The sequence below is a fragment of the Anser brachyrhynchus genome (genome assembly GCF_964034855.1).
Source record: "Anser brachyrhynchus genome assembly, chromosome: 4".
NCBI classification, from domain to species: domain Eukaryota; kingdom Metazoa; phylum Chordata; class Aves; order Anseriformes; family Anatidae; genus Anser; species Anser brachyrhynchus.
This window is the reverse complement of record NC_137698.1, coordinates 21397382-21407737: the sequence shown is the minus strand read 5'-3', so window position 1 is coordinate 21407737 and position 10356 is coordinate 21397382.

The window sequence follows — 10356 nt, the reverse complement described above, 5'->3', positions numbered from 1 at the left end:
GACCATCAGAGACAGCAGCTGAACACAGCCCCTTCAGCACACACAAAGCTGAAGCTCCAGATAGTCTTAGGTTTCATAGCTGTTGCAGGGGCAGGCAGAAGTCTCTCTAAACACTATTTGCCATTGCATCCAATTTATTTGCCAGCAAAGCAAAGCGCAGGTGATAGTTAGCCCTTCCCTCAGCAGGCAGTGCTGATTGTCAAGCCTTTCCCTCCCTCAGCAACAGGCCTTTTCCCCTTTGCTGCTTGATACGTGGCATTTTTCTTTGAGACAGGTCACTTTACATTTCTGTTGGCTAACGCTGTCAAATACTTTTTCCCAGAAAAGTTTCATCATCGCTGGCATTAGCCAGAACACAGATCCTCCTGTTTAAGCATCTCACACAATGCTGTCAGCAGTGTGTTTTAACACAAAGAATTGCTGAGTGATGACAAGCCCAAAAAGGACCGGTAGATGCATTGGCAGGGCAAAGGATTTTTCTGTAATGTTGAGGTCACAGATAATTTAGTGTATCTGTTCTGGATGTGCAGCTGTAGATCTCCTCCTGAGGCTCCTTTTCTCCCCAGTAAGATCATACAAAAGAGAAGCATCAATCAGACTAATGGTAAAGAGGTTAAAGGTATATCGCATAGCGGGGTGTTGGAAGAATCCTACTGGATCTCCAAGCGAAATTCTGCACTCGTGCTCAGGTTTGCAGTGTTTTGTTTCCTCCCATCTTCAGTTCTGCCAATGGAAGTGGGGTCGGTGAGGTTAAGTGCAAGCATTGGGCTCTCTCATCACGCCAGATATAACCCAGCACGTAGGTGGGGAAGGGGCCAGGGCTGAACTTGTTCTCTCCTCATCTCTGTAAACAACCTGAACATCTTGCAGCTGTCAGAGAGCAGACCATAACATCTCATAAACCATCTGCAAATCTGTAGGGGCGGGTGGATATGTAAGGTGCAGAGAACACGCTGTCCTCATTAAACTATCTGATAGCCAACCTCTGATTCAAATTGCAGTTTTTCTGACTGAAATACTGCTTTTGGCTTATGTAAATGGACCACTGGGTAGTCTCATGCTCTCATTGCGAAAGCAAGTACTTGAAGATTGGTTTCCCTTGAGTACATGTATTGTAAGAGTGATCTTAGCATCCTCTGGCCTTCTGCTAAACCAGCTTACCATAACAAGTCCTAGGGCTGTGGGGCTATAACTCATTTTTCAGTGAAATACAAGGGTCCCAAGGGCAGTGCAGGTCCCCAATTTTTTTCTTTGTTGCAACCTTTTTCCAGTTTTGGAGTATGGGTGAAACCAACATGCCACACTGCCTCTGCCCACACCCTGTGAAATGTGGGGGCTTCTCAAGAGGAGAGCAAACCAGGCTCAGTCCACCGAAATTGGTGATAGTGTCTCACGGCATGGCTTTCTGCACCTGGTGGGGACACTGGCAGCTTGGACTTGCACCAAGGAGTCTATTTTTAAACTGGCTCCATTGCATAATGCAATATGCCATTAAATTGCATCACCATTACTTTCTGTTTGCTTACCCCCAAGCTGCAGCAGACTGAAGGGGTGGCAGCCGGGTGCCAGCCACCCTGCCCAGGGCTGCACGGCTGCTTCATCCCCTCCAAACCTTCCCATCATGGTGCTAACAGAGCAGCTTTTTGCCTTCTAAGGCATGCAGCAACTTTTCAGAAAGCTTTTCAGCATGGCTTGTACTTTCTAAGAAATGAGCTGAAGTGAAGCCTGGAAGCGAGCGACACTGCCTACCTGGGCACACTCAAGGGAAAAAATCCCCGCAGATCAGAAGGATGCAAAAATCCTGTCAAACCACTTGAGAGAGGGGTGCATTTTTTACAGGAGTGACTTGATGAGATCTCTTTAGGTGAAACGAAAGGAAGGTGGGGATTTTTTTTTATTGCTACTAGAAGCGTTTTTCAGCCTGACCCAAAAATGACATGAAACCCCAACCTCAAGGGCTTATCTACACGCTTGGGTGTGGGGAGTGGGTTACCATGGATTTACCTTTACTCTGGTCCTTGCTACATTTTTGCAGAAAAGCAAGACCAAGGAGTGGAGAAAAGACAGCAGGTAGCTAACACCATTTGCAAAGCACTCTTTAGACACAACCCCAGTTCTTGAGCATCTTCAGGTATATTTGGGAAAACCCTGCCTGTGCTTACACCTACTCATTTTCCTTTCATCTTTCTAGAACATTTTATTTCACCTGGAGTAATTTTTCTTTCGATGTGAAAGAGGAATGCAAAGCCTTATGCTTCCTGCACCTCTTTTTGGGTGGCTGAGATGTTTTCATCACATTCACTGTCAACTCCAGTTAAACACCAGCGAAGTCCTACCCCAGTTGCCTCTGACTGTGGAGAAAAACCTGTTTTTTCTCATTTGCACTGCAACTCTGTGACTGATGGACCCATGTAGCTGCCAGGTCAGCCTGCCTGCCTTGCTCTGTCCTCCATGCCCATCTTTGCAGATGTGCTCCAGCTACACAGAAGGATCTGCACTAATCCCTGCTACCTTATGCTTCTTCATCCCTTGGCTTTCCTCGAGCCTTGGCCACATACCCTTGGTCAGCCCACAAGCTCAAGCATCCTCACTACAATGGTTTCTCTGCTCTCTGTGCCTTGCTAAGCTGCTTTAAGCTTTTGTTGCTTTTCCATGGACTCACGAACCACACAGTAGGGATCACAACCCGAAATCTCCCATCCACACATGGCTTTCTTTGGGATGGAGGCCACTATTGGTTCAATAAAGGGCCTTAAATGCTTCTTTTAAAAACCCATGCCCAAAGTCAGGACATTGCACTCATCCATAATGGCATCTTCTGAAGTTAGATTTCCCCCTTCCACAAGTTGCTTCCTCCCCACACACACACTGTCATTACCTGGAGGCAACAGAAAGGGTTCCGCTGCTCATCACAAGCTGTTGTCATGCTCCAAAAGGCAGGAGAACATGGGGTCCTTGTCAAATTAAAAGAGATAATTGTGACAGTGATCACAGAATTCACTGCAACAAAACGGCAATCATACTCTGCAATGTAGTTATGGCTCCAGGCTTGCAGGATCACAGGAAGACTGAGGTGGGAAGAACTCAGGAGGTCTCCAGGCCAGCCTCCTGCTCAAAGCAGGGGCAGCCTGAAGTCTGCAGTATTATGGACCATACAGGGAGGTAAAGCCTTCCCATGCAGCAGTGTCTGTACTCCCAGACAGTCCTCTGGCCACTTCTGCATGGTTCTCCTCTTAGATGGATGTATCCAGGGCTGCAATTTAATGTGAGTGCCATAGCAGAACTTTTGGTTTTGTATCGGAAATGGGCCAGTCTGCAGTCAGACAGAAACATCTGACCATAAGCAGCTGCGTTTTCAGTTAGGATCCTGGAAATAATCTTACCTTCAAAAAGGCCAACTAGTCTTCCTAAGTATGAAATTTCTAGAGCTGTGTTATGCAGTAAATCCTACATTATTAGTAGTATTAGTATTAGTATCATTTACTGCATGCTCAGTATAATGCGAATATATTTAATGAGTTGGCTTAGTAAGGTTTGGATGTACTCCAATACTTATTTCAGAACATACAGGAGTATCTCCAAGATTTCAGAACAAGTTGCACAGAAACCTTTTACGGCATATGATAAAACATACCGTCTGGTAGAGAATTAAGCTTACAACTGTCTCCAGAAAGGAACAGATATCCTGATCTGAATCAGCAGCTTCTGAATCCTGCACTGCTCGCTCATTAACACCAGCGTCACCAGCACTGGCTCACTTCCCAAAGCAGCTCTTGTGTCCTGATAAGCAGATAGCCAGCCAAGCACACAGGTACACAGATAATGCTCCACACATGAGAAATTTCCACCAATCTGAGAACACTTGCTGAAGTGATTTGGTGGAATGAGACAAAGTTTGGCAGAAGGTATATAAAATGCTTTAGTTTAATAGATATACTTTTTTAACAGTCAGCCTGGCAATTATATATTTTAACTTGATACCTCTTTCAGCAACGGGTAGCTAATTTTAAAGCTTTGCTCTGATTCTTTTTTTTAATTTCTTTTTCTTTCTGTCTTTTTTTTTCTTTCTCTTTCTTTTCCTTCCTTCCTTGCTTCCTTCCTGCTATTTCTTCTTAAGCCAAGAGATGTATATGACTTATCATGCTGACCATAGTGGGCATACAAAACTGCACCTTCTTGCATGTAACACTTTATATCCCAACAAGGAAGCTGAGGTGTAAGCAGTGTTGTTTGGCTAAATTTCACTCCAGAGAGTGTCTGAGATTTCTCTGTGCATGGGAAGACACCAAGGGAATGCCTCATAGAATGGTATCTGATGTTTAAGGCAGATTAGCAACTGGAAATGAGGAGCTGAAATGTACCGAATCCAGCCATTCCTCCACAGACCACAGCATGGGAACGGCTCCCTGTAAGATTACCAAGTTCACCATAATTCACTAAAAGCCATCCTTTTCATCTAAAATTTCACTTCTTCTCTCAGTTTTGTGATGATACGGTCCCAAAGAGAAGTTCCTGTTTCTTTTCCCCCCTCCCTCCTGCTTGGCGGGGCCTGGCTGACGTGAGGAGCCCAGCACACAGGCCAACATGGGAGCCACCATCTTGAGCAACACCAGGCCTTGCTGGGGCACGGAGCGGGCTGCCACACACCAGGGGCACGGCCCAGGTTAAACCACAACACATCTGGAGGAGGAAAGTCTTCTTGGATGGGCTGGGAGCAGCTCTCGTCCAACTCACACGATTATTCATTGCATGGGGCCCGTGGGATGTGATAAACTCATGGGGTACTGTTACCCACTGCTGAAACACGAAGCAAATGCAGAGCCAGCACGACTTATTCTCCTATAGATATGTAATCGGATATATTCATCATACATCATGTATGCATTTGGAAATTGTCTCACTGCTGCTGGGAAAAAAAATCAATTCAGGACTCATGACATGCTCACAAACTCTGGATTCATTGCAAGGCAAAGTAAAAATAACATAATGGAGACATCAGTCTTGCCCTGAGGGTCACTTGTTAAGGACAACTGGGAAATTTGTCTGTCTGTAGTGTCCTCCCTCGCTCTGCCCTTCCCTGAGGCCATCAGGTGCACTTGTGAGGGCACAAAACGCTGCAGATGAGCGTGTGGAAGCAGTACCTGCATGGTAGTCCTGCACACAGGTGTTGTAGGAGAGAAGTGACGGTGGCCAATGGGCATGGCCCAAGTACTCCACTTCCCTAGGTCTGTAAGTCTTATGCAATGAAAGAAAATTTCATCCGCAGCTACTACAAAACAGTAAACATACTGGTGGAGCAGTGGGATTAAAAAAAAAAAATCTCTGGTTAAATCCGGTTTCTTTGGAAAGCCTGTGAATTAGGGTGAAAAAAACAACGGTTTCAGCCTGCTTTCTGGACCAGTAGCCATGCCAAGGACTTCTCTGTCCAGTATATCCTTCTTCATATAGCCATAGTCCAATTGCTACTTCCATCCAAGCTGGAAAGAAAGAACAGAAATCCCCCCTCTCCCTACAGAAAGAAGAGGAAAGTGAAACATTCAGTGTCACCTTCCCTTCCCTCTTATGTCTTATAGGCAGAAGCCTGTATATGGCCAAGAACTTGCAGTGACTCTTGCTATCGTCTGCCTTGACACCTTAAAAACTTGCCTGTTACAAAAAATAAAGGCAGCTTGCTGCCCTGCAGTTTGCTGTTCAGAAGCTAAGCAGCCACAGGGACAGCATGCATGTATATATGTGCATACACATGTGCACAGGCGCACTCCTGCTTGCCCCGGGAAGGCGATGCTGCCTGCAGCCCGTGAGCCTGCACACCCAGCCTCAGCAGGTAGCTCAGTACCAGCACCTTTCCGAGCAAGGAAAAGAGGGTGCTGAGCAAGGCAACCCCTCCTGCCATCACCCCCACCCTGTGGCATGCTTGCAAAAACAAATCCTTCATGTGCACCTGCTTCCTCTTCGAAAGAAAGTAACGCTCTTCAGTGAAAACCAGACAGCAGGGTGAAGAGCTTACGCGCGCGCGCGAGCGCGCGCGCGCACACACACACACACACACACCCCAACTCTAAAATAGCTCTGTTTGCTGCACACAACGGGCTTTTTCCCCTGCATGGTCGGAAATACAGAGGCAAGAGGCATTTGCATGTGCTGCCTCCTTGGGGGTGCCTGGCTGGCTCCCCCAGTTCAGACACCCCCCAGCGAACAGCAGTTGTCTCCATTCAGCACCCCAGTGACACAGCAAACCCAATTTTTGTAGGCCTACAGACCTGGGACCTGTTATGTGCGTCCTGTGAGTGCTGCTGAAGACTTTCACTTGCTAACGTGTTTGTTAAGGGAGGTAACTGAGATTTAAGGTGTGCACAAACCACACGCACGGTTCTGTGGAGTCTGAGCGCGAGGGCATATTTTCACTTTCATGGCCTTCATATCTGAAGATCTCTGAGTGCTTGGTTTAGAAGTAAATATTCAGGCAGTTGATCTGGAGCAGTTGAAGAACATTTTTTCACACAACATTTAGCTGGACGGTGAAACTCATTGCCACATGGTATTTCAGTGGCTGAAAGCATGAATGGGGTCAAGAAGGAATTGGTCAAATGCATGCAAGGTGTGTCCAGCAGGACTCTTGGATACAGTCAAGACACAACCTCCAGCTCACAAATTCTCCAAATTGATGGTTAGTAAATGCTGGGAGGATTTATCAAGGAAAAAAAAAATCCCTCTAACCTTGCCCTGGCTCCAAAAATCTTGTCCCAAATGCCAGTTCCAAGTCATCGCAGGAGACAGGATACTGGGCCGGTCAGGCCAGTGGTCTGACGCACATCCCCATTCTCACATTGCGAAAACCACCCGGCCTCTGTGTGGCTGTAATAATTAATCAGCTGGAAAGAGCCCAAAACCAAAGAACAATGCCGTGACACTGAGCACATATTTACTCAGTTGGGGGAAGCAATGAGAAAACAAGTTTCGCTCCAATCAGTGCAGAAAGACCTAGGAGGGAGAAGTGAAGAGGAGCAGGCTCTGGGTGCTGGTTGAAGCCTGGCCAGCCTCCCCTAGCCACACAACTGCTGCCCAGCAGAGCACTGAAAGAGGGGCTGGGCCCTCAGCAGTACTGCCCATCCGACAGCACAATACACCTCTATTTGCAAGGGGCACTCTGGGATAATTTTAAGGTGAAGCGGGGCCAGACAGGAAGGATCTTAAATTAAAAAAATATATACATTATACATATCATTTTACTTGTAAGTGTGGAGGAAGGCAGCTTGGGAGCAAGGCAGGCTGTGCCCCCGTGCTGGGAAGCAGCAGCAGCGATGGAAGAGGTTGAGGTTCTCAGGGGAGTACACATTGAACATGAGCTGCAGCGAAAGCAGCTCCTTGGTGGTTTTCGATGCGTAAGGAGATGTGCGGGCTGTTGGCTGAAGGGCAGGACTGACTGAGTGAACTTTGTGAAAGGCGCTGCTGCTCAAATAGGGGGCATATGAAAGACCTTGAGACCAAACCAAAGGCCAGAGGACACTCCTAACAGTAAGCTCTTCACCTGCTTGGTCCCTGCCAATAATCCAGAACTGCTCTCAGCAAGAAGATTCATGCCGGTAGATTTATGGGCTTCGCTTCAATCAGATCAGCCAAAACCATCCAAAAAAGCAGACGAGGCACCAGACCACACCACAGAGCTTCTTCAGCAGTCCTCACCCCACGGTCCTTTCCCCTGGTGCTGACAGGAGCCAGCTTGCTTTTCCTCAGACCCACTCCTTAAACCCCCAACTCTCCTACAGGAAGCGAGGCAGCACCAAAGGGATGACAAAAACAAGCTTCACGCCGGGCTTTCCCTGGCCAGGCGGCTCGTGCCACTCGTGGTGTAGTGCTGGGACCAAGCGCCCCGCTGCCACCCTGCCGCTGACGGACAGACAGCGTGCGTCTGGCAGCGGGGCCGGTTTCCTAGTGAGGCGCTGAGGCTGTTTTTGCTGCCGAGGGAAGGGAAGTCGATGCACACACATCCTGTTGGTTTTACCTCGAGTGACCCACCCGGCAGGCTGTTCTGGCACGGCGCGTGTTTATGCACACGGGCGGCGAGAGGGGCAGCGAGCCCGGCCACGCTGCTGCGGCCGTCCTGGGACAGGGCACAAGGGAGCACCATGCCTCAACACCCCGCCGCAGCCCAGAGCTGCTTGCACAAGGAGATGCTGTTCGTTTAATTAAAGCCTCTACATAAAAATATCATCACTCCGACCCTCTGGGACGGATGTTCCTTCAGCTAATTCCCTTTGCAATTTTTTTTCCCTTTCAACAAGGCTGTGCTACCCCGAATTAGCATTTGCTGCAGACAGTTGCAGTGGACCAGTGAGCTTGATGTAGCACGATCTGCTTGCTTTTAAAGTCCTTATTCAGATGGAAACTTCACAGATTTAAGTAAAACTACTTTGAATCTGGCTAACCAGATTTCTGTGAATAAATGCGGGCTTGCCAGAAGTGTCATTCCTCACTAACATGCTGCTCTGGTTTCGCTTCTCCTCCACCTGACCCGGAATCTGAAACTGCGTAAAATGGATGGACTGGGGTATCATAACCCAACAGAAACGGCCACATGGGCCGAGGGTCTCAAAACTCTGGGATTTGTTCTGCAGGGGCTGGCTGTGCTCCCCCAGCTGATGTCCCCAGGGACACCCGTGCCAGCAGGGAGCACCGCACGCTGCCCTCCTTGCTCCTGCATCCCCGTCCCCAGCACAGGGCGTGCTCAGCACATGCGTCCTGAGGAAAGCTGGACACGGCACAGCAGACCGCTGACCTCCAGGTAAGTGATACAGAACTGATCTTTCGTGTTTGTGTTTTTTCCCAGAAGCTCACACTGAAATCTGATTTGTTTTAGATCACTTTGAAATACTCACAGAGAGATCTTGTATCAGTTTTGCTTGTGCCCATCACTTACATTTTTCCTGTAAACTTTGCTCCACCAAGCCAAACATACAAATGCTCATGAAGTCTCTCTGTAGTACCAAGAAGCTCGTGTTTCCCAACAGCAGACACCAGAGACACAGCAGTGCTCTCCCCAAACGCACTGTGTTATGGCATCACAAGGCCTACAAGCAAAACAGGCATCATCCCATTTTCCTCCAGCAAACTTTGGCAAATGTGAAAGGAAGCTGTGAAAAGCGAGTGCCCTTACGCATACAGGGATGAGTCACGCCACATGTGCTGGGGCAGCGGAAACCTCTGGGAAAACAGCTTTTTGGGAAAGGCATCTTGAACTTGGGCATGCGGGGCACTCCTCTGCCCCTGCAGGCAGCTGCAGTGTCCAGTGAAGGCGTCGCGCCAGGAAGGACAAGGCTGGCTGTTGAGGCAGCGGAAAGCCCCACATGGAGGATCTGGGGCTGCTCTGCGCAATATTTTAGGTAATCTGCATGAATTTGTTTATTGTCCCCCATCACACTGCTGCCTGCTGGAGGGAAGAGGCGTGGGCAGTGTGATGGAGAGATGCTGGTCCCTGCCCAAGGAATGAGGAGGCATCAAGCGCCCAGAGCACTGCTGGAGGTTGGCATGGGAAGGTGAGAGCAGCAACCGTGCAGCTCCTGTTTCATTCACTAACTGGAGAAAATTGCGAGCTGCCAACCCAGATGGGAGGTGGGAGCCTACAGGTATGTGGAAGCAGAGAGCATCTGCTCCCCTAAGTGTACCTGGTCAGGGACTATCTGATGGACAACGTGGGCAAATGGAACAATAAGGAAAAGGGGGAGGTGATAAAATACATGGGGACAGAAACCTGCCAGACAAACATAAATGAGACAGCGACAAGACGCAGACCTGGCCAGTCACATCGATTGACAGGCTATCAGGAAACTGCAGGCAAACTTTGCGACTGATAAGGATGCAACCCTGAAGGACCAGGATGTTGGTGGGGCTACGCAAATGTGGTGGAGGAAGGCGACCAGGGAGGAACAAACCCTCTGCCAGCCCCAGAGGAGGACGGGGCACCCGAGGGGGTCAGTGGGGTGGCTTGGGGGCTGTTTGATCAGCGTCCTTCCTGTGCTTGTGCTTCAGGATGCCGAGACACGAACACCGCAGCTTCCTGCCAGCTCTACTCGTTGCTGCTCTGTGGGTTTGAGGCTGGGCAAAGCGGCCGAGCAGGGAGAATGGCTCCAATTTACTGCTAAAGTAAACAGATTTTAACATCCATTAGCTCTCTGGGGCTTGCACCAGAAGTGAGACCGCAGCAGTATTTGTGTGTCAATATTTTCTCGCCCTCAAGAGAAAGGTGTTCGGGAAGGTATCCCAGCAGACCTATTGCAGCGGGCTGGGTTGGTTGGCTTTTTCAGTTCTTTGAAAAAAAATAAATAAATAAGTTGCCTGAGAGTAAAAATACCACCAAAA